Raw genomic sequence first — 21,825 nt, forward strand, 5'->3', positions numbered from 1 at the left:
GACAAATGGGAGCATCAGTACCGGTTCAGATGGGACCTTTAGTCCCGGTGTGAGCCACGAACCGGGACTAAAGGGGCGGTGGCAACCGTTCGCCTGGCACGAACCCTATTAGTCCCGGCTGGTGGCTCAAACCGGGACTAAAGGTCCAAACCATTCGACTCCTACGCATTAGAAGTTGTTTCTCGCGAGATCAAATGCTGCATTAACTGCGAGAACAAACAAGACCAGTGCCTCCATCTTGCCTGTTCGTCTCTGTTTCCTCTGTTCGTCTCCCTCTCCTCCATCCCCATCCTCTACCATGAATCCAATCACTCGCTACGGAAAGGTGCTCGCACATGGTACGACCAATCTCGATGTCGTCTTCACGAACGACAACGCCAAGGTCCCGGTTTTTCTTTCCATGTTCGAGGAATGGCTTCAAGAGGAGAAACATAAGTTCATGGGCCTCAATCTCGAGTACACGACCGATTGTCGCGATGTTGTCATCGTCCAACTTTGTTTCAAACATCGTGTCATGGCCTTTCAGTGGGCAAGGTAATATGAAACTTGTCATAGTTTTAATTTGGGGATTTTCTTTGATTTATAGGATAGGAAAATTGCATTCGAATAGGATGATTGGGAATGTCGAGAACATGTCATAGTTTCCTTGATTCATAGGAATAATGCATAGGAAAAATGGGGTTTTTTCTTTGATTCATAGTAATGGGGTTTTTTTTTTGATTCATATGAAAATTGCATATGAGTAGAAAATTGCATATGAGTAGAAAATTGCATAGGAATAGGAGGATTCGGAAAATTGCATAGGAATTTTCCTTGTAGTTGCATATTGGCCATCGTGAGAACATGTCATAGATTAGGGGCTTGTTTTGTTTCATAGGATAGGAAATGCATGTAGGAAATAGGAAACTTGCTATATATGATTTTTATTATATTTGTTATGATTCTTATTATACTTGTGCCGAATTATACTTGTTATGATTCTATTATACTTGTTCTAAAATATATTTGTTGCAGTAGTATATATTTAACACATTTGTTCCATTTTGTTGTTGCGGTAGTGACAAGCACTGTCCAAAACTCATGGACTTCCTTCGCAGTGCTATAAATTTTGCTAGCGTTGATATAACAAATGAAAGAATCAAGATGAGGCGCACTTGGGGTATTGAGATACCAGCTGAATGCCACATTGATCTTAAGGACAGGTTCAGGCTTGAGCATGACAATACTTCAATGGCTCATATGGCAGCCGCCCTGATCGACGAGGAGTACGCTGATATGAAGACAAAATTCCCCAAGTCAGGGCACAAACTTTGGGGTAAGACCCCACTTGACCCTATCAACAGTGAGTATGCAACAAAAGATGGGTACGTTTCATACGAGTTGTACCGCAAGATTAGAATCTTCAATTATGGGCAACGTCACCTCTTACCGCTAGTATCTACTGCTTGGGGGTATTCTGTATTCTGATCCGAATGACGAGTATTCTGATCCAGACGACGAGTAGTGCTTGGGAGTTTCTTCATTTTATGCAGTACTTTATATAATGGATATCTGAACTATTATTTTATTATGTCCCTGTTTAAGTACGATTTGTGTGTAAGAATATTTAAAATGACGTGAGCAAGCTTTTTGAAGCATTGTGATGTATGTGATGAAGACTATCTATGGTTACGGCGCAATATACACTACAAGGAATATGCTAGTACACGACGCTATTTTTTCGTCGCTACATCGTCACGGTTTTTCATTTACGACGATCGCACGACGAAAAACCAAGCGTCGAAAATGGAGCGTCAGAAATGAACAGCAACGGCGTTTTGGTCAAAATCGTGGTAACTTACGGCGATTCCTGGATCGTCGTAACCTTTACGACGATCCTAAATCATCGCTGGCAATCAAACCCAGTCCTACGTGGCAAAATTACGACGAAATCAAAACGTCATGACTGAAATCAGCCCAACCCATTTCAATTGATCACATGGGCTGATTTTATTTTTTCTGGGCTTTTTCTTATTGGGTTTCTTTTTGGGCCTTAGCCTATTTACAACCACTTTAGTATTTTTTTCAATTTTTTTGTATCATTATAATTTGGGCCCTGACCTTTTAGTGCCCAAATACATTTGGCCCAGTTTTAGTTTTGGCCTTTTGAATTTCAGTTTTGTGTGTACGTCCGACTTGTCATGTTCTTCTCATAATTTGTCCCATATGTCAAGAAGTTCTTGTCAGGTTTTCATTTCACACATTTTCAAATCGCATACGATATGAATATTTCAAATAGAGCAGAAAGAACATGTGAAATTCATCAAATTAACACGAAGGTGGTATATTATAATTTTTCTAATCTGTTACAAAGCAGATATGTCTATTATTACAATATATAATATGCATTCTTGGATAAGTAGAGCTTCACACAATTGGCTTCAATTGGCTTCGTACTTCAACTTTCTTAGGCCTGGAGGTCCTGTAGAAGAAACAACCATATTTTTAAAAGCTACAAGATACAGATCAAGAATAGAAACAAGGCACAAAAACTGCATAACAGTTATAATACAGCTATTTGTTTTAGTTCGTACTACTACTGTAATCGATGCAAAAAAAACATACTACTACTGTAATTGACATAAAAACCTTGAAAGAGACAAGCAGAAGTCAAAACATATTTTTAGAACAGATATTTGCATTAAAATTAGGCATTAAAAATAATGGACACAAATATTTGCATTAAAGATTAGGCATTGCACACCCAGCAGAAAGATACAAGCAGAAGTCAAAACATATTTTTAGAACAGCTCATGACTACCAACAATAATGTAAAATCCAGATCCTACATCTTCATCCATTTGGATGTTGGCATCATAGCATGCTTTGCTCAACCATAGCATGCTTTCCATGATGGAAAGAGACTCTACAGCAATAACACAATAGACAACCAAGAAGCATCAAACTTAACTGCAAAATTAAAGAATAGGTGCAAGATAATGAATATTTGATCCAGTGTCAGCCTATTCATGACAACACAATAGCTGACTAATTCTCTTTGACAATAACACAGATGTAAAAACATATACTGCAATATATGTTACTACCGAATATATATACCTGAACAGAGTTCTTCTTTTCGATCGTCAAGCTGCGAAGCAGTCTGATCATCTTCTGTAATGGCAAATGTCACTGGTGTCAGCTGATATCACAAGAGAGCTACACTTTCAAACATTTTAGATGGACAACTGCATAAATAAAAAATGCATATACCAGACTCGGGACTAATCCTCAACACCTTAACTGTAGTCAATAATTATCAGTACTAGATCATGGAAGGCGCGCGTTGCCGCGCTCATCTGTTTTTGTAATAGAATGGTTGTTGCCAGTACACATAAAACATGGGACTTAAATTTTCATAAAGTTACACATATATTTGTTGGTTACCAAAGAGCAGAATTTAATGAGTTCACGGGGAAATAATAATTCGGTGCTAGGTGACCATAGAACTTGCAAACACAAAATATTGGGAATAAATCCCTAAAATAATCTTATAGGCACAGAAGCCATATGTGCTGAAACTTTAAGGACAAAATACAAATTACCAATTGGGAAGAAGCTTCTCAATATATCGCAGAGAAAGAAATAGCCACCTCATTCTTAGAAATTAAAGATTTCATTCATTAGAAACTTGATATCAGTCGTGTTAGGAAAGCAACTTATATTCCCATGAGGCCATAGGCCGATATATATACATGTACAGGTGATGGACTATATGCAGGAAAACCCCTTATATATTGGGATAAATACAAAAGGGTACATGACTTGTATTATAACTCTAACACCCCCCCCCCTCAAACTCATGGTGGATGAACAACACTAAGTTTGGAGAGATAAAAGCCATGTTGTGCTCTAGTCTGGGCCTTCGTCAGGAAATCCGCCAACTGTAACTCGGAAGGCACATACTGAAGAGCAACAACCTGATCCTGCACAGCAGCGCACACATAGAAAGCATCAACACCAATATGCTTGGTGAGCTCATGCTTCACAGGATCGCGCGCAATGCTAATAGCACCTGTACTGTCAGATAAGAGCAGAGTCGGTGTAGTGACAGAAACACCAAAATCCTGAAGTAACCATCGTAACCAAGTCACCTCTGTCGTCAAAAGAGCCATCGCTCGCAACTCAGCCTCTGCACTCGAACGGGAAACTGCAATCTGTTTCTTCGTCTTCCAGGCAATGAGAGAACCACCAAGAAAAACATAGTAAGCAGAAAGTGAACGGCGATCTGAAGGATCACTAGCCCACGTAGCATCCGAATAGGCCTGAAGCTATAAAGAACTGGAGCGAGGAAAGAATAAACGGTGAGAGATTGTGCCCCGAAGATATCGGAGAACACGGAGGAGATGACTATGGTGAACCGATGTGGGAGTAGAGACAAACTGACTCAGAATATGAACCGGATAAGAAATATCCGGACGAGTGACAGCTAGACAAACAAGACTGCCAACAAGATGACGATAGCGTGTTGGGTCAGGCAGGGGATCACCATCAGTAGCAGAGAGGTGAACATTGAGCTCCATAGGAGTCTCAACAATGCGCTCATCAGTAAGAGCAGCACGAGCAAGAAGATCCTGGATATACTTTTCTTGGGATATAAAAAAGCCATCAGAGGTAGAAGAGACTTCAATCCCAAGAAAGTAGCGAAGAGGTCCAAGATCAGACATAAGGAACTGCTCACTAAGACGAGCCTTGACAAAGGCAATATACTCAGGGTCATCCCCAGTGATGACCATGTCATGAACATAAAGAAGAAGAAGAGTCCGACCACGAGGAGAAAGGTGAATAAACAATGCTGGATCATGAACACTGGGTGAAAAACCAGCGGCAGTCACCACAGAGGCAAAACGCTCAAACCAGGCTCGGGGGGCTTGCTTAAGGCCATAGAGAGAGCGACGAAGACGGCATACCATGCCATCAGGAACAGAATACCCAGGTGGAGGCTACATGTACACCTCCTCACGTAGCTCACCATTAAGAAAAGCATTCTTAACATCAAGCTGAGAGATAGACCAGTGGCGTGTAGAGGCCACGACAAGAAGTGTACGAACAGTGGTCATATGAGCCACAGGAGCAAAAGTCTCGTGATAATCACGATCATGCTCCTGCTGAAAACCACGAGCCACAAGACGAGCTTTGTGACGCTCAAGAGAACCATCGGAGCGAGCCTTTACCTTGTAGACCCACTTACAAGTGATGGGACGGACTCCAGGAGGAAGGGAAACAAGATCCCACGTACCTGTGCGTTCAAGAGCAGCAATCTCCTCAGCCATCGCAAACTGCCATTCAGGATGAACAACAGCCTGATGATAAGTAGTCGGCTCAAGAACAGCAGCTCCAGCGATGGAAAATCCTAAGCGATCAACAGGCGGACGAGGACAAGAACGCAAGCCATAAGTAGGCTGAGACGAGGATGACGGCACATCCAGAGAGGCATCCACAAAACGTGAACGACGAGTGTAACACTGAGGAAAAGATGGAACAATGGAAGGAGGAATCGCTAAAGTAGAATCGGAGAGTGGCGACGAAGAAGTCACCGGAGATGAAGGTGTAGAATCCGGTGACATGCTAGACGAGGAGACCGTGGAAGATGGTGGTGACAAATCGACTGGAGGTGGAGAAGCAGAGGGAGCGGAATGAGTAGGCAAAGGCTCGACGAGTGTGATAGGCGTGTCAGGAAAAGTGAGAAAAGAGATATCCTCCACTGAAAAAGTCGTGGAAGATGGGCGTGGGTAGAAGGGACGAGACTCATCAAAAGTCACATCCCGAGAGATACGTATCTGACGACCGATAGGATCCCAACAACGATAGCCCTTATGCTCATCACTATAGCCTAAGAAGACACACTCAACAGACTGAGCGGTCAGTTTGGTGCATTCGCGGGGGGCAAGAAGAACATAGAAAACACAACCAAACAAGCGAAGCGTCGAATAATCGGGAGACCGATCAAAAAGACGCTCGAAAGGAACACCACCCTGTAGAGCAGCGGAAGGCTAGAAATTGATGAGATAGGTGGAGGTGGAGACAGCCTCAGCCCAAAAATGAGGCGGGAGAGAGGCAGCAATCATCAATGCACGAGCCGTCTCAAGAAGATGACGATGCTTGCGCTCAGCCACGCCATTCTGAGCGTGAGCACCAGGACAAGAGAATTGAGAGAGAGTCCCTTGCTCAGTAAGAACACAACGCAACATCTTAGAGATATACTCGCCAGCGGAGTCAACACGGAACACACGAATGGGAGAAGAGAACTGAGTATGAACCATGGCAGCAAAACGCTTATAAATGGACAACACCTCACTACGAGAAGTCATGAAATAAAGCCATGTGTAACGACAGAAGTCATCTATGAAAATAATATAGTATTTATGACCCCCTTTCGAAGCGAAGGGAGCCGGACCCCATACATCGGGATGAACTAAATCAAAAGGATGCTTAGACACTGACTCACTATGTGGATATGGTAACTGAATCTGCTTGCCAAGACGACAACCCTGACACTCTAAAGAGGCATCTCCTGAGACAGACCCCAGAAGACCTCGACGAACTAACGACGACAAACGAGAACCACACAGATGACCAAGTCGATGATGCCACTGCTGGAAGGAACCAGTAGCCGAGGCGACCAAAGCAGAAGAACTGGCGATAGAGTGGGCAGCGAAAGGAACATGAAGCCAGTCCAACTCCCAAAGACCTTCAGAATCACGGCGGCGAGGACCAGCCCCAACCAGAGTGTGTGTGCGACGGTCCTGAACAGAACAAGAGTCAAGGTCAAGGATGACACGACAACCAGAATCAGCAAGTTGACCAGCGGAAAACAAATTCATGGTAAGTGGAGGAATATGAGCAACATCAGGAACAGAGTAAGAAGGAGTGGTAAGAGTGCCTCTACTAACGACAGGAAGGGGAGTACCATCAGCGGTTAGGACATGAACAGGAGAATCAAGTGATCGAAGAGAGGACAGAGTGGAAGAATTAGAAGTCATATGGAAGGAAGCTCCAGAGTCCAGAACCCATGGGGATGTACCTGATTGTGTAGAAGGTGGTTGCTCAGTGCGGGAAGCCTCAGTCACAGAACCAGCAGTACCCGTCGAGGAAGAACCCGAAGCAGCGAGCAGACGCTTAAGTCTCAGAATATCCTGCTCAGTCAAAGCGATGGCTGAAGCTGTCGAGGTAGATGACGAGGTCTCTGTAGATGATGAGCGCGCCTTGCGCAAGTGTTTCTTCTTCGTGTAGCAGTTGGACTCAATGTGACCATCATTGTTGCAGTAGCCACAATGTGGACGGGGCCGACCTGAGCCTCTAGAAGGTGTGGGCAAGAGCGGCGGAGCACTCAAGCGAGAAGGGGTCGGTGCAGCAGATGGCTTAGAAGTAGCCCGAGCAGCGAGTACCGAGGGAACCTCCAGCAAACCAGCACCACGTAAGCGAGTCTCCTCAGCACGGATCTCAGAAAGCGCCTCCATGAGAGAGATACAGCCACGAGCAAACAACTGAGCACGCCGGGGCTCAAACTCCTTACGGAGCCGAGACAGGAACTCGTAGACGCGATGAAACTCCAAATCAGCCTGGACAGCCTGGCAACAGGGGCAAGTACGACAACCAGCACTGCGGAGAGAATCAAGCTGGCGCCAGATAGCAGAACTCTGTGCATAGAAGTCATCAACAGTGGAGTCACCCTGCTGAAGAGCATGCTCCTGACGGACCATAAGAGGCATAAGGCATCACCCGAGGGCTCATAGCGCTGACAAAGGCGAGTCCACATCTCAAACACAGTAGGGAGGCCCAGAAACTCAGAGGCAAACTGAGGCAGAACGCTAGCAGTGAGAACAGCTGCAGCACGAGCATCATCATCAAGCCACTGGGTGTAAGCAGACAGAGCACCATGATACGTCTGAAGGGCCTCCTCATAAGCCAAAGCCTTCTCATCAAGTACGGATAGCGGCCTCATCAGCAAGCTTAGCCGTATCCTTTGCGGCCTGAGAAGCATCCGTGGGAAGAGCCGGTGGGGTCGGCGGAGTGGGAGCCACGGGAGGAACCGGGCATGGCGGACAACAGACCTCGCCAGAAAGAAAACCCCATAGGCGGATGCCACGCATGTGAATGCGCATGAAGCCAATGAACTCGGTGTAATTAGTGCCATCAAAGATCACCGGACAACGAGGAACAGCAACGTAGCCGGATGAAGCAGACGATTTTTTTTCTCTTTTTTTTTACTCAGTCAACGAACCGCGTGAGACAGCAGGACTCGAACTGGGACAGCCTCGGATGCGATCTGGTGATGATGGAGTCGAGGGCCTCTGCTGATGGGAACAGCGTCCGCGATCTGGCTAGATGGTGGGAACAGCTGCCACGGGGCTGGTGCGATCTCGCTCTGCTGCTGGGACACGGGGTGGTGGGAACCGCCTGATGGGAGCAGAATCCGCGTCACCTGCAGGAGAGGCAGCCACCAGCAACGAAGGATTCCGCCCACCAGCAACAAAGGATTCCGCCATGAGCGGAAGCAGCAGCAACTGCACGACTGCGGGTGCGGAACTGACGGAGCGGTGTGGGATCGGCGGCTTCTGCTGCGGGCGACCAGACGCGAGCGGGCGGCGGCGGCGCGGATGCGAGCGGGAGCCGGTGTGAGATTGATCTGGTACCCCAGCTCGAGTTCCAGCAACAGCTAGATGTAGCCGGCCGAGACCGAATTCAATCTGGACCCGAGTTTGATCTGGAAACCAAAATCGGGCAGTGGGATGGAGAGGGATCCGGCGGGGACGGGGGTTGGAGACGACCGGGACGAGCTGGAGACCCGGCTGCAGCACGAGCACGACGTGGGAAGGGGCGTCGGTGAGAGAGGCTGCAGTGAGAGTGTCGAGAAGGAGGAAAAACACGAGTTGCGCGTGCGAAAAAAGAACCTAGGGCTCTAATACCATGTTAGGAAAGCAACTTATATTTCCATGAGGCCATAGGCCGATATATATACATGTACAGGTGATGGACTATATGCAGGAAAGCCCCTTATATATTGGGATAAATACAAAAGGGTACATGACTTGTATTATAACTCTAACAAGTCGTACGTGTTACATTCTAGCAACAATTAGTTGACAACATTACTAAAAACATCCCTGCCACGATGTAGGAGTCATTCCTTGTTAAGATGCAGCGTGAGCCACTCTTAACAGTGGGCATGAGATTCCTGAATCTAGAGGCCTCCTGGAAACAGTACAAAGACAGTGGGCAGCGTAAATGCATGAGACCATGGGAAAGATAAGATCCTGTCACGACTAATTGATCAACTGAAAGAAAAGAACTAATGCTCTGCCTGAGTTCTACATCAAATAGATGTGCTCTTCTATCAGGGCTAGGTCATGTACCATCAACCCCATCCAACATATTGGCAAAAAAACAGAACTTTCTGGATCAAACTTAGATTCCATCAAAAGATTAAAGAAAATAAAGGCACACTTTGCGGGGGTACATTACAAGCTTAATTGTGTTAATTACTTTAGGAACATCATCTTCGTCAATAACAACATTCCTCCCTGCAGCAAACCTTTATGTTCTCAGCAATCAATAGCAATACAAGAAAATAAAACAAATTGTTCAGGCATATGTGATCCCAACAACATGAGCAGCATCTATATCAATGAACAAATGGTAACAGATTTAACAAGGAAGAGCAAGCAGGCAGAGGGCATCATTTGGCGATCCTATATCTGAAGTAACAGTGTGTCAAGTCCATTTGCAATATCCACTAGTACACTGTATATGAGACTAAAACAATTCATTGGAAGCTTTAGAATTCACATAACATTGAATTTCACTATCAAATTCGCAAGAACTTTACAGTTGCAAGACAGCAGTTACGATAGTGAGAAAACAAGCAATTTTCTGACCCAAAAGGAAGCAAGCAAAAAAACACACACACCTTTGGAACGAGAGTGACCGAGACGGCATCAGCGAGCTTGTGGATGCCAGTGGCGAGCCCGCGCCAGCAAGCGTCGCCGGTGGATATCACCTTGACGTCCGCAACGCATCATGGTTGTCGGACCTAATTGAGAAGGAGGCTCGGCAGTGGCCGCTGGAACTCTACCAGCGTCGCTGTACTTGACTAATGGGTTGAGTGGGTACCATAAAAGAGCTCTAATTCAGAGCCCAAGCGTGGGAGCAGCATCACCCAGAGCAGGCCCTGATCAATACTTGTAGATATATATTACTAATACAGTTAATAGCCAAAAGAAATAAACAGAGCAGGGATGTAGACATGCATCGCCTAGTTACCCTCCGGTCTCGTCGCCGGCGGCGCCGCCAGGCGATGACGACGCGGCCTTGGGCGCGGCGGACGGCAGCACGAACGTGACCTCGGTGGCCATCTCCTGCTTGCACCGCGGGATGCAATCAGCGTCAAAAAAGGGTGCACAGATCGAACTCACAAGCCAACAAGGGGAAAACGAAAAAACAAAAAAAGGTAGGGATTGAAAGAAGGGAGGAGGAGCGACAGAGGCCGCGTCCGCTCACCTGCCACGACGACAGCACGCCACCACCATTGCTCCCGCCGCCGTACACCACCGGAGCCGTCCCTCCCGGTGCCGAGACCTGCAAACAGCCACGCACGCACGCCACCTCGATCAGTTAACCAAGCATATACATACAACCAGCCAACCCCGAATGTTTACTGCCCTACGAGAAAGCGCCTACGAACCTGCGGCGCGTGGGGGCGGTGGTAAGGGGCCGGTGGCAGCGGCAGAGGCGGGCGCGCAAGTCCCTCCTTTTCTAATGCCATTCACGATATGCATCCACGATGAAAATGCTTCCCCATATGCATGCACGATGAAAATGCCATTCTATAACGCACTTTTCTAATGCAGAATCTGGGCAACTGATGGAGCAACCCAGTTCCAGTCGACATGGTATTCATGAGGTAATGTTGCATATCTAGTCAATATCTATGACCATGGTTAATTTTCGTCCAAGCTAAAGAAAATTATCCCTACTTATTTGCAGGGCACCTATCCTGCACCCATTCCTCAACCTTCATGGTCATTGGATTACCTTCCTACGAGAGTAGCTTGTACACTATCACATGGATCTAATGTAACTAGCATGGACTTTCATCCTTCACATCATACGCTACTACTAGGTACCATCAAAATCTATAATTTACTCTCTCTCTCTCTATATATATATATATATATATAGATGCAGACGCAACTTTGCAAGTAATAAAGTTGTTTCATGTGATTTGGCTGTATATTAGGATTTTAACACCTTATTAATTTTCTTGTCATGATTACTACTCAAATAGTTGGATCTGCTAATGGTGAATTTACACTTTGGGACATTGGTACACACAAGAAGCTGGTCTCTAAGCCCTTCAAAGTCTCGGACATGCAAGCATGTTCAACACAATATCAGGTAACTGAGCACATTTTGAAATTCTCGCTCCTCTTTGGTTTTAGTTGTAGGCATGTTCTCATATTATATATATGTGCCTCACTATTTTTCTACTATGAGAAAAGAGTGTCATGGCTAAAGACTCTTCCATTGCCGTTAATCGAGTTACATGGAGCCCTGATGGAGACTTGATTGGTCAGTATCAATATTTTCCATCTCCACCCAGGAGCCCCAAACCGTGAAATTTTCCCAGCTCCAGTTACAAAACTACTAGTTCAAGCCGCAGTTCCCCACAAACCGCAGTAGCATCGATGTTAATCAACCAGTCAACAGTGTTGCTAGTGGTGATAGTCCAGTAGAAAGGAGAAGAGGAGAGCTGGGTACTACTGTTAGTTAGCACGGAGCTCTGCACGTACCACCCCACCCCACCCCATTACTTGTCGACGAGAAGGAGACTGTTGTTGTACGATAGGCAATCGGCAGCATGAGAGACGACCGACCGACCGACCAAGCCACACCACACACAAGGAGCAGGAACCACCCCCAAGTACCAACCAAGGAGGAAACAAATCTCACCTGTAGAGCGGATCCGTGTCGCCGTCGTCCGGCGCAGCCGAGGCCGTGGCGACGAGTCCGAGAAGCATCAGCAGCAGCAGCAGCAGCGGAGGCCCTCCCCTCCTGCGAAACCCCATCTCCGTCTCCCCTCGCCGCGGCTCCGTATCAAGCGGGTGGAGCAGCCGGTGAAGCCCGCGCCGCCCGTCACCAGCACGCTCCTGCTGGTCCGGGAAGGAGCCCCGACGGCGAGATCCACGAGCACCTGGACGTGGAGGAGGGGATGAGCAGGTCAGCGTGGATCTGGTGAGGGGGACAGGGAGAGGGCTCGCGGGGGAGAAGGGGGGTCATGCACGGGAGTGGTGGCGGCGGTAAGGGAGGAGCGAAGCTCTAGGGTTCAGAGAGAAAGACAGGGGTTTGGTGCGGTGTTGTGTGGTGGGTTGGATCAAAAGTGGATGGAAGGATGGACGGACTGATGTTTTCCATGTCACCGGTCCAAGGCACAAGTGATCCCACCAATCAGAGTTGAGTTTTTTTAGTTTTTTCACTTATAAGGCAAATAGTCAATGTGATGTCAAAATTCATGGTAAAGTTTGTACAAATGATCTCACATTTTGCATAAGTGTGCATCTTGGAATGGCAAACAATGTTGTTAAATGGAATTTCCATTTTCTTTGCATAGAAATTTTATTTTCCATTTTTTCAGTGCCCAAACTGATTATTTTTTTGAAGGACGTACCATATATTTGATGTAAAACTGGACCAAATCATTTTTATAAAATACTAGGACATATTTAATGTACAATTGATCAAATTGTCGGGTGTCAAAAGCTTTGATCCACCTCTCGTGAAAAAGACAAATTTTCATGGAATCAGCTGGAAGCGGGTCAAATTTGAATTGCAGATGCCTCATAGTTTGCTTTATATTTTTCCCAAAAATCAATTCTAGGTACATAATTATCTATTTAATCATAGAAACACCAAAATATTTGCAAGAATCAAGCCCTAGCTACGAACGGTCATACCCACCGTTTGAACCGCATTTTGAAACAGGCATGACAAATTCTAAAAAAATCAAAAAATTGAAAAACCTTCGCATTGTGTCATTATATGTGACCAACTTACCAGGAAAAATAATAAATTTGTAATATGGCAATTATTTCAAAAAAGTGTTTTCATAAATGGGCTATCGTGTGTGAAGATTCATGGCTTTCAAGCCAAATGATCAATTTTATGGCCACATTCATTGCATAGTTTGTTCAGACGATCTAATGTTATGCACAAGGGTGCGTATTGGAATGGAAAAAAACGTTGATTAAGGAAGTTTTCATTTTCCTTGTATGTAAAAATCATTTCTCATTTTTTCAACTGTCCAAAATGAGATTTTTGTGAAGGACCTATCATATATTTATTTCAAAATTGTATGAAATCATTTTTATAAAATACTAGGACACATTTAATTTACAATTGAAAAAATGGTTGGGTGTTAAAAGCTTTTATCCACCTCTCATGAAAAAGACAAATTTTCATTGAATCAGTTGGAAGCGGGTCAAATTTGAACTGCAGCTGCATTATAGTTTGATATTTATTTTCCCAAAAAATCATTTATAGGTACATAAGAATCTATTTAATCATAGAAACACCAAAAAAATTCCAAGATTCAACCACTAGGTAGGAACGGTCATACCCGCTGTTTTGAGCGCATTTTGAAATGGCCATGAAAAATTCAAAACAAATTCAAAAAAATAGAAAACCTTTGCATTGTGTCATTATATGTGACAAAGTTACCAATAAAAATAATAAACTAGTAATACGACAATTATTTTAAATAAGTGTTCCTAGAAATGAGCTATCATGTGTGAAGATTCATGGCTTTCAAGCCAAATGATCAATCTTATGGCCACATTCATGACATAGTTTGTTGAAATGATATAATATTATGCACAAGAGTGCAGATTGGAATGGCAAACAATTTTTATTAAGGAAGTTTTCATTTTCCTTGTATGAAAAATTCATTTTTCATTTTTCAAGTGACCAAAATGAGTTGTTTTATGAAGGACGTACCATATATTTGTTTCAAAATTGGACCAAATCATTTTTATAAAATACTAGTCCATATTTAATGTACAATTGACAAAATGGTTGGATGTCAAAAACTTGTATCCATCTCTCGTGAAAAAGACAAATTTATGTCGATTTAGCTCGAAGCGGGTTAAATTTGAACTGCAACTGCATTATAGTTTGCTCTTTATTTTTCCCAAAAATAATTTATAGGTATATAAGTGTCTATCTAATCAGAAATACATGGTGTGGTGCCTCGACGTCGAGGTTTGGATGGTGGTCGAGGGTCCCAACTCCAGAGCGTGTGAACTTGCATGCCAGCCGCATGGTCACCGCCTGACCGTTGCGTTGCCACGCGTTCTAGGTGGAATAGGCATGTCTGTTGGGTTGGACAATCCCTCGGTAGGTGTTAGAAAGAAAAATACAATAGAAAAATCTCACGAGGAGACTGAACTAAGCTCAAACATGAATTAACAGCCAAGTGTTTGATTAGCGGTGCGGGTAATTCACATAGCCAATGGGACTAAATTTTGGATGAGGATGATTATCTACTAAGGGGACTCTCTTGGCAATTTTTTAGCTCAAATGGATGAATCTGGGTGGCACTTGCTTTGCAAAGTAACACACTGTGCAGAAATATGGATGTTGAAGCTGGGATCAAATGAATGAATGGATTGAGCTGAAATTTGGTGTATGATGTTAATTTGGGCATATGAAGGCACTGTATAAAAATTATACCATCTGGACATGCGAAAGTGACACTTCCTTCACAATGTGCCAATCTAGACAAAAAATTGTAATTGAAACTGGGCTCACATAGATGATTGGATTGAGCTGAAATTTCAAGGAGGAGGATAATTTGGGCACATTAAGGTACTGTAAAAATTTCATAAAATTTGGATAATCAAAAAATGTAGTTCCTTCACAATGCTCTCTACTAAACAGAATATTGGGAAAAATATTGAGGGAAACTGGCTGAATTAAAATGAGCTAAAATTTGGTGGAGTGGGGTTATATGGTCAGTGTCATCCCGTGGTAAATTGTCATCAACTATAAAGCAATATAAAATGTAGTTGCTTCACAAAATGAAAATATTACCAGAAACAAAGATTGGATGATGAGCTCACATGGATTGTTAGATGGGGCTGAAAGTTTATGGACATCTATGTTTTGGGCACATAGATGATGTGGAAAAAATTCAACTCATCAGGATGTTCCTATCTAGTACTTCCTTCACAAAGCTGTTAGCTGAACACAAACTTTGGAAATTTGCTGAGAAAGATTTACTAGGCAAATTGTTACGAAAGTTTTCATGAGGCAATGATTTGTATAGGAAAGAGTGCCCAAAAAAATATGAGGGTAATCAAAGAAATATAAATAACACTTCCTTCACAAAGTGCTATTTTGAACAGAATAGGAAAATGAATATTGCTGAATTGTTTTTGAACTATGGAAGGAAGGGTTTTCACATATTTGAGAAATATATGATCCAAAGTATTTATGAGAATTTTTCGAGAATTTTTTGAATGACAGAATAGTAGGTTGCTTCACAAACTAGGATGAGGTGGGATAGAATGGACCCACGAGTGACATGTCAACATATTTAGAACGTGTTACGCCATTTTTATAATCGTCGTAAAAGTTATGACGATCTCATCTTATGCGGTTACGACGGTTTTGACTCACGTCGTCGTAATTTATATGTAGATTTGATCCCCTCAAACACTTTATGATGATCTCGGATGAAATCGTCGTAGATTTATAACGAATTCATCAACGACGTCTTAAAAACGTCAAGTATGAGCATATTTCTTGTAGTGATATAAGCAAGGGACACACGCGAAGAAAAAGTGAAGACTTTCTCTCCACAACTAAAATATTAACTAAAAAATGAACTAAAAATAATAAACTTTGAATGGTGCATGTTGAAAAAAATGAAATCCCTTTGTAACACATGAGTTTTCGTGCGAAACCATGATACTTCGAGAAAGACTGTCGATTTTGTACACGAAGTGCATCCAGTTTTTACCGTAACCCTCTCAACTTTTTAACACACGCTATGTGGGTGAAATGATGATATCATGCCAACTTTCAACCTTTTTAGAGTTCATTTGTAGTGCTCTTTAATTTCAGGGTCATTTAGCTAAAAATGAGTAAATGAAAGAAAAATATTAAATGAAGTCAAAAAGGGTTAAATATTGATGATGTGGCTTTGAATGGTGCATGTTGAAAGCACAAAAAGTCTGGAATTGAAATAAGTTCAAAAAAATGAAATCCCTTTGTAACACATTAGTTTTCGTGCGAAACCATGATACTTCGAAAGAGACTGTCGATTTTGTACACGAAATGCATCCAGTTTTTGTCGTAACCCTCTCAACTTTTTAACATATTTTATGTGGGTGAAATGATGATACCATGCCAACTTTCAACCTTTTTAGAGTTCATTTGTAGTGCTTTTTAATTTTAGGGTCGTTTAGCTCAAAAAATTAGTAAATGCAAGAAAAATACCAAATGAAGTAAAAAAGGGTTGAAAATTGATGATGTGGCTTTGAATGGTGCATGTTGAAAGTAGAAAAAGTCTGGAGTTTAAATAAGTTCAAAAAAATGAAATCTCTTTGTAACACATGAATTTTCGTGCGAACCATGATACTTCGAAAGAGATTGTCGATTTTATACAAGAAGTGCATCCAGTTTTTGCCGTAATTCTCTCAATTTTTTAACACATGCTATGTGGGTGAAATGATGATACCATGCCAACTTTCAACCTTTTTAGATTTCATTTGTAGTGATTTTCAATTTCAGGGTCATTTAGCTCAAAAATAAGTAAATGCAAAAAAATACCAAATGAAGTAAAAAAGGATTGAAAATTGATGATGTGGCTTTGAATGATGCATGTTGAAAGCACAAAAAGTCTGGAGTTGAAATAAGTTTAAAAAATTAAAATGAAATCCCTTTATAACACATGAGTTTTCGTGTGAAACCATGATAATTCGAAAGAGACTATCGATTTTGTACACGAGATGCGTGCAAGTTTTGACGTAACCCTCTCAACTTTTTAACACATGTTATACCATGCCAACTTTCAACCTTTTCAGAGTTCATTTGTATTGTTTTTCAATTTCAGGATCATTTAGCTTAAAAAAATGAGTAAATGAAAAAAAAATACCAAATGAAGTCAAAAATGGTTGAAAATTGATGATATGGCTTTGAATGGTGCATGTTGAAAACACAAAAAGTCTGAAGTTGAAATAAGTTCAAAAAAATGATATCCCTTTATAACACATGAGTTTTCGTGCGAAACCATGGTACTTCGAAAGAGACTGTCGATTTTGTACACGAAGTGCATCCAGTTTTTTTCGTAAACCTCTCAACTTTTTAACACATTCTATGTTGGTGCAATGATTATACCATGCCAATTTTCAACCTTTTCACAGTTTATTTGTAGTGCTTTTCAATTTTAGGATCATTAAGCTAAAATAATAAACTAATATAAAAAAGAATGAACTAAAATGAGTCAAAATAATATTAACTAAACTTATCAAAATATTGATTTGTTAAAAAGAATTAACTAAAAAGAACCAAAAATAATATTAACTAAACTTATCAAAGTTCATTTGTATTGCTTTTTAATTTCAGGGTAATTTAGCTTATCTCAAAGAATGAATTAATAGCAAAAGGAATGAATTAAAAAACTTTGTTTTTATTAAACTCTAATAGCAAAAAGAATGAACTAAAAAGAACCAATTAAATATGATATTTTTCAATTGCAACAAGAATCAACTAAAAAAATCAAAATAATATTAACTAAAATTGTCAAAATATTTATTTGTTAAAAACTTTAATAGTAAACGGAATTTTCATAAACTATTTTTTGTTACAAATTTCAATAGAAATTTTCATAAAGTATTTTTAAAAAAACTCTAATAAGAATCAACTAAAAAGAATGGATAAAAAATAAAACTTATGCAACTAAAATTATATAATATTTATGCAACTAAAATTATATAAAATTTGTGCAACTAAAATTATATAACTAAAGATAACAAAATGCAAAAAATAAAAAAATAAAAACATAACAAATGAAAAAAAATTAAAAAAATGCCACCTACTAGGCGATTACGGCGTGCATATGACTAGAAACCCTACAAGATTGTTGGCCAAGGATACATGCCCGCAGAAGGCCTAGTAGGCCCATAGGCACACAAATTTGGTTTAGGCCCGTAGGCGTGCATATGAGAGGAACTCGAGAGGGTTGGCGCAACCGCACTTATAACCACCCTCGGCTCCTCTCAGCTAGCGAGGTGGGGCTAAACTCCCACCACCCCGCGCGAGCGCCAGGAATAGATGATACGTCTCAAACGTATCTATAATTTTTGATGGTTTCACGCTGTTATCTTATCTTCTTTGGATGTTTTATGTACCTTTTCTATCTTTTTTGGGACTAACTTATTAATTCAGTGCCAAGTGCCAGTTCCTGTTTTTTCTGTGTTTTTGACTCTTTTCAGATCTGATTTTGGAATGGTGTCCAAACGGAATAAAAAACCCGAAATGATTTTTTCCCGAACGGAAAAAGATCAGGGGGCCTCTGGGCCAAGCCAGGTGGGCTCCAGGGAGCCCACAAGCTCCCACCACGCCACCAGGGGGGAGGCGGCGGTGTCAGGGCTTGTGGCCTCCCTGGCCGCCCCCTGACCTAGATCCTTGGCCTATATATTCCCAAATATTCAACAAAAAATCAGGGGAGCCTCGAAAATACTTTTTCGCCTCCGCAAGCTTCCGTTTTCGCGAGGTCTCATCTGGAGACCCTTACCGGCGCCCTGCCGGAGGGGACTTTGGAGTTGGAGGGCTTCTTCATCATCATCATCGCCCCTCCAATGACTCGTGAGTAGTTCACTTCAGACCTACGGGTTCGTAGTTAGTATCTAGATGGCTTTTTATCTCTCTTGGATCTTCAATACAAAGTTCTCCATGATCTTCATGGAGATCTATCCGATGTAATCTTCTTTGGCGGTGTGTTTGTCGAGATCCGATGAATTGTGGATTTGTGATCAGATTATCTATGATATATATTTGAGTATTTGCTGATTTCTTATATGCATGATTTGATATCCTTGTAAGTCTCTCCGAGTCTTGGGTTTTGTTTGGCCAACTAGATATATGATTCTTGCAATGGGAGAAGTGCTTGGTTTTGGGTTCTACCATGTGGTGACCTTTCCCAGTGACAGTAGGGGCAGCAAGGCACACATCAAGTAGTTGCCATCAAGGGTAAAAAGATGCGGTTTTTATCATTGGTTTGAGATTATCCCTCTACATCATGTCATCTTGCTTAAGGCGTTACTCTGTTCTTATGGACTTAATACACTAGATGCATGCTGGATAGCGGTCGACGTGTGGAGTAATAGTAGTAGATGCAGAAAGTATCGGTATACTTGTTTTGGACGTGATGCCCTTAGATATAATCATTGCATAGATATCGTCACGACTTTGCGCGGTTCTATCAATTGCTCGACAGTAATTTGTTCATCCACCGTCTACTTGCTTTCATGAGAGAAGCCACTAGTAAACACTACGGCCCCCGGGTCTATTCACATCCATCGTTTACACCTCCGCTTTTACTTTGCTTTGTTACTTTGTTGATTTCAGTTCTCACTTGGCAAACAATCTATAAGGGATTGACAACCCCTTCATAGCGTTGGGATCAAGCTTTTGTGTTTGTGCAGGATCTTGAGATACTCCTCCACTGGATTGATACCTTCGTTCTCAAACTGAGGGAAATACTTACCACCGCTGTGCTACATCACCCTTTCCGCTTCGAGGGAACACCAACGCAAGGCTCCATGGCCACGCTTGCCTAGGAAGTCCCTTAAGGCGTAGCCGCAGCTGAAGGATTCCTGGTGCCGTCGACACGACTATTCTTGGCGCCGTTGCAAGGGAAGCACTGCTGACATCAATAGACATTTAGTCTCGGTTGGAGCCACCAACCAGGACTAAAGCCTTTTGCTTCCCGCCCTTTCGGGCGCTGAAAAGGTGGGGCCATATAAGCGGGACTTTGCAGTTTTCCCAAATCCACTGCTTTCTTCGAATTCGATCTCCTCCTCTCCCACGACGACACCGAGACCACATCGACGCCGCCATGCTAACAGACCTCGTCGCCGCCGCCGTCTGCTCTACTCCGACGCCGTCACTGCTCCCTCGCTGGGCCCGCCCTACCCCGACGCCATCGCCGCTGCCTGCCCTGACGTCGCCGTCGTTGTGCCTCCTGCCCCCGACGTCACAGTCATCACGCCCTGCCCCGACGTCACCGTCGCCGCGCGCTCCCCTCATCGTCGGCCGGCCCCTCCATCTCCATCGCTCGCCGCCCCCGGTGGGCTCCTGCATCTCCATCGCTCCCCGCACGCTTCCCTCTATGCATGAGTGTTAGCTAATTTTATTCTCTCCATTCCTAAATATAAGTCCTTTTAGATATGAATGTACACTCTAAATTATGTCTATATACATCCGTATGTAGTCCTTCAGTGAACCTCTAAAAAGACCGTGTACATGAAGACTTGTTGAAATCATAAAAATAGTGTGTAAATTGTGTCTATACACATCCGTATTTATACATGCATTTTAGAAAAAATTAAGCATTGTGTGGTTCAAAATATTGTGTACATCAAGACTTGTCGAAATCATAAAATATCATAGTGTTTCATCTTTTATGTTGACTAAGCGATATAAACATGCTTGTGTGGTTACACAATTCACTTGTTAGGATTCTAGCTATTTCTTGGTTAATCAAGTAAGAAGGAGCAACTGCAACAAAGGACAATGGCCAATCACATGCCTCATGTCCTAAGCCTTTTTTCGATAGTGTTCGACATTACTTGAGGATATTTTCCAATATGAGGTATTTAAAAAGTCATCCAAGTGTATGAAATCCTGAAGATGTGTCTTAGATATGATTAGTGTAACTATAAGAACATGTTTGCCCCCACAAAAATTACTCTGCATTTTTGTTTGTCCTTTATTTAAAGTTTTGATGCTCATAGTATCCTAGTACGTATTTGTTTTTCTATTCCTACTGCTATTTAAATTGGAATTTGCAAACAAATCATCAGCGACAATATTAATTCTGGATTTATTCTTTAAATAGTAGGAATTTAAATAGTTGTAGAATTGATTCTCGACGTCGATGATGCCTGGCCCGCATCCTCGTCGTCGACTCGGTGGCGACCGCCTGCTTGAGAGGCGCCAGCATGTCCGGGACTGGGCTACGTCGGGCTGACACTGGGAGGAGCTACCTTCCGGGGTACGCAACTTGGTGAGGAACGAGGCTCCCGTTGTCGACCCGGAGCTTCTTTGGTGGCCGTCACGTGGGCCACTTTTGGTGCGGAGGCAGCCGACCCCCGAGGAGGAGGTACTTCACCGTGTCAGGGAGGAAGACGAGCACGTACATCCCTACTTGGTTGCGTTGGACGCCAGGTTCTCCAATACCTGGCAGGTTTTTCAGGGATCTCACCCGAGCTATGATCGTGTGATGGTTCCTTCTATGTGGGTGTCCACCGCCCGCGCCTCAGTACAACAACATCTCTTTGGGTGATCTGTTTGATTAGGAACCGCGAGTGAAATAGATTATACTAGAGATGTATTCAAGATTATATTCGATAATATCTGAGATATATTAAGTTGATTATTGGTTGTAACCGAAAGAGAATCTTTTCCCCTCTTGAGATCTATTGCACGACAAGCGCTTTTGACTTTGTTGCTAGAAAAAATTAAACTTCTTAGTGTCGGCAGGTCCATCATTGTATGATTTTT

This window comes from Hordeum vulgare, chromosome 2H (genome assembly GCF_904849725.1).
Source record: "Hordeum vulgare subsp. vulgare chromosome 2H, MorexV3_pseudomolecules_assembly, whole genome shotgun sequence".
NCBI classification, from domain to species: Eukaryota; Viridiplantae; Streptophyta; class Magnoliopsida; order Poales; family Poaceae; genus Hordeum; species Hordeum vulgare.